Genomic DNA, 4215 nt, shown 5'->3' on the forward strand with positions numbered 1-4215 from the left:
AGACACTATAACAGCACAGCAGGCTTGATTCTTTACGATGTCTGCTTCCCCCAGATGATTGAGTAGTAGGTAAGTTCACCTGAATAAAAAACTGCTCTGTGTGCATGCTCAGTCACACAATCGTGTCCAACTCTGTGACCCAATGGACTGTAGCCCTCCAGGCTCCTCTATCCATGGGATTTCCCAGGCAAGAATACTGGAGTGAGTTGCCATTCCTTTCTCCAGGGAAACTAAAGGCCATTAAAAATAAAATTAGTCATCGGGTTTCCAGTCTAACAGAATGTTGCTTACCTCTCTGAATTTGGATGTCCGGTTCCTTCCTCAGATTTGGGAAGTTTGGGGGCCATTATTTCTTCAAATCAACTTTCTGTCCCCATCTCTTCTGGAAGTACCACCATATGTTGGTCCACTAAGTATGCCCCATAAGTACCTTAGGCTCTCTACACTTTTCTTTTTTCCTTTATGCTTTTCTGACTGGATAATTTCAAATGACCAATTTGTTGATTCTTCTGCTTGATCAAGTCAGCTGTTCAACCCCTCTAGTGAATTTTGCAATTTGATTATTCTTCAGCACCAGAATTTGTTTGGTTCTTCTTCATAGTTTCTATTTACTTGTTAATATTTTCATGCTGTTCATGCATTATTTTCCCAAATTCATTTAGTTGTCTATATTTCTTATAGATCATTGAGCTTCTGTTATTTTTAATTCTTTGATAGGTGATTCTTACATCAACTTTTTTTTTTAGTTTGTTTCTGGAGATTTATCTTGTTTCTCAATAGTCTATGTTTGTGTGCCTTCTGATGTTTTGCTGGGTTTTATGCATTTGAAAAAAAGCAGCCACCTCTTCTAGTGTCATACAGGGAAACATCTTCATCAATCAGCTCGTTTATAGATTCTGGGGGGCCTCTGAAACCTTTGAGGGGTATGCCACTTCTCTGGGCTTGTGTGTGAGATTTGCCAACTAGAGAGGGTTGCCAAATTCTTTTTCAGGAGCTCATGATCTCCCTCTGGTGTCTGTCTGCAGTACTGCAGGCTCTTTGGTGCTGCAGCAGCAAGTCACACCACTGTCCTTTTTTCTCATTGGCCCCCAGGCGTCCAAAGTATATCAGCTTCCCCAACAGCACCCCAAGTCAGGCAAAACACAAACCAGTCTCTTGTGCAGCCATTCAGAAAGCTGGGACACCAGACACCCTATCTTCTCCTCCCTCCCAAGAATGAAGCCTCCAGGGGGCACCTGGTCCTGACTGCAGAGCCACACCAGTCTTTGCAGGCTCTCTGGTGCCAAACCATGCCGGTTCCATCCACACTCCGAGTCGGGGAGAGTGACCAGTCACTCGGACGCCCCTCAGAAAGCTGGCACTTGGGGTGAACCTTCCACTCTCCTCTTTCCCCTACTGCCCGTGATGGAGAAACTGAGCCGGGGCTAAGCTGTGCTAGCCAAGGGAGGGGTGGGTGCAGGTGAAGTGAAACAGCTCTTCTCACCTGCTTCAGTGGGGCCGTTCCCAGCTTTGCCCTGACCTGGGGTACCGCCACTAGGGAAGCCCTTCTTAACTGGCTTCTGAAGTTTTCACAAAAGTATTTTGGCCCATATATTGTTGTTAAGTCCGTGTCTGTTAGGGAAAGAGAGCTTCTGTTCCTCCATCTCTCTGACATCTCCCTTGGTATGTTGTTTACCTCTAATGATAATGAGTTTCAATATTGTGAGTGACTGCAAAGGAACGATTATGAAAATCAGCAATGGAAACTCGTGAGAATGTTAAAAAAAAAAAATACTACGGTCAGACAATACTAAAATGATCTGAAAAGCAAAATTATGACCAAAGAAGACAAAATATTCATAGGAAACATGCTCTTGAGCCTCGCAGAATTATTACCTAGACCCTACCATTCATATTCAGCAAATAAACAACCATCTACTACGTGCTCATCATCGGTCTAGGCACCCACATGTACCGCCTTTGTAGAACTTTTTGTATTTGGAAAACAAATAACATATATAGTTTTAATATAAACTGATCACAATATAAAGTGAAAAAGTTACAGTCCCTAGCTTTGGAGAAATTTAGTCCACTGAATACAAATGGTTAGGCAGATATTTGCATTACCATGTGACAGGTGGTCATAAAGTAACCCCTACTGTTGAAGATCAAGGGATGAAGGAAGGCTCAAGAAAGCTGCCTCAAGAAAAAGTATCAGAATTGTCCTTGACCAGGGAACTCTCATGTTCGTAAAATGTGCATTCCAAAATCTTCAAAAGTCAAAGAAAAAGGATTGTTATTAAAGCAAGGAGCACAGCTGGATAATGGTTTCAGATCATTAGACTCAACATTATAAACTACAGTAGGGCAATGAGGTTCTGCTACCAAAAACTAGGCCAAGGTGTTTTGGGTTTTGGTGCCTTTTTTTTTTTAAGGACAATATTTGCTATCCACTATAATTGAATTGTTAATAATGCTTATTAAGTACAAAAACACTTTTATTAAGTACTCCAATACTTTGGCCACCTGACGGGAAGAGCCGACTCATTGGAAAAGACCCTGATGCTGAGAAAGATTGAAGGCAGGAGGAGAAGGGGACGACAGAGGATGAGATGGTTGGACCGCATCACCAAATCAATGGACATGAGTTTGAGCAAACTCCGGGAGTTGGTGATGGACAGGGAAGCGGGGCGTCCTGCAGTCCATGGGGTCACAGAGTCGGACACGACAACCAAACAACAAAGTACAAAACTAGTATATTGTACTGAAGGTTTCACATGCCGAGTCTGTCCTCCTCATGACATCCCTGAGGTAAGTGCTATGATTGTTTTACAGATGAGAAAACTGAGATTTGTAGAGCTAAGTGACTGACAGCTAGTGAGGGAAAGATGTGGGACTTTCCTTCATCCTTCTGACTTCACAGTCTTTGTTCCAAGCCACTGTGATTACTATAAATACGCATTCACTCCGAGAGCAAAAAGCATGATCTAAAGAAGTTTATTTTCTCACAGGAGAAGTTCAGAGAGCTGATTTTCAACAGTAATGGTTACTATAGGACAGCCTGTCACATGGTAACACTGTCAACTTGAGGCTCTCTTCAAGGAACCAAGTCCCTTCTCTCACTCACCCTGCTGTCTTTAATGTATGCTTCTGACCTCACCAAGTCACAATATGGTTGCCATGGCCCTAGGCATCACAACTGCATTCCAGGAGAAAAGAGCAAAAGTCAAAAGCCTTTCAGAGAGGCCTCAGCTTTCTATCCAAGAAGGAAAACCTCAGAGATTTCAACTTACATTTATTTCATTGACCAGCTCGAGAAGCAAAGAAGGCTGGGAATTTGAGAGTTGTTTTCCAGCTTTTATAAAATAAAAGGCAGGCCAAAGTGAGTTACATGGGCATTGAGAGACCCCTACTTAACTAGCATATGCACAAACTAGCCTAAACAGTCTCTAGGCTCAGTTACATGCCTGTTAAGTATGAGTTAGTAAGCCTTGTAGAGAGGGCTCACATGATCTAGTACATCTTTTTCCATCTGATATTTGGTTCTCTCCAGCCAAACTTGATTTTTGGCTCTTACCCAGCATGCCCTTCGAAGTTCCCCGACTCAGTCTCCACGTACCCTGGAGATGACTGCATTCTGCCACTGAGTTTGTAATGAGTGTTAGAATAGATTGCGTGTGACAAAATGACCATACCCATACCTTAAAAGCACGAGAGAACTAATTTCCCCGCCTCAAAGCAATCTAGGTCAGGGTGCAGGAAGGAAGGCTCCAGGATCTTCAATGACCTGGTTTCCTTCTATTTCGTTGCTAACTTCCACATGCAACTCCTGGCTCATTCTCTCTCGAGTGGCCCCAGAGCAGCACAGAGTAAGTGAAAATAAAAGGGCAGGACTTAGGTAAAATTGGTGAAGTGATTTCCACACTCTAAGACACCAGATGGTTGGATGGCATCACCGAATGGATGGACCTGAGTTTGAGCAAGCTCCGGGAGCTGGTAGTGGACAGGGAAGCCTGGCGCGCTGCAGTCCATGGGGTCGCAAAGAGTCGGACACCACTGAGCGACTGAACGGAAGACACCAGTAAGATGCTTTTCTACTTTTTTCCTTCTAGCAATCGGAGTTAACAGTTCTACCTAACCTCCACTAGATGGCAGCACATACACATAAAATATGTGAATGTACGCGTAATTTTCTAAAAACTGGAGGAATTAGAACTACAAATCCCAACAGGCATT

Source organism: Cervus elaphus, chromosome 17 (genome assembly GCF_910594005.1).
Source record: "Cervus elaphus chromosome 17, mCerEla1.1, whole genome shotgun sequence".
Classification (NCBI taxonomy): domain Eukaryota; kingdom Metazoa; phylum Chordata; class Mammalia; order Artiodactyla; family Cervidae; genus Cervus; species Cervus elaphus.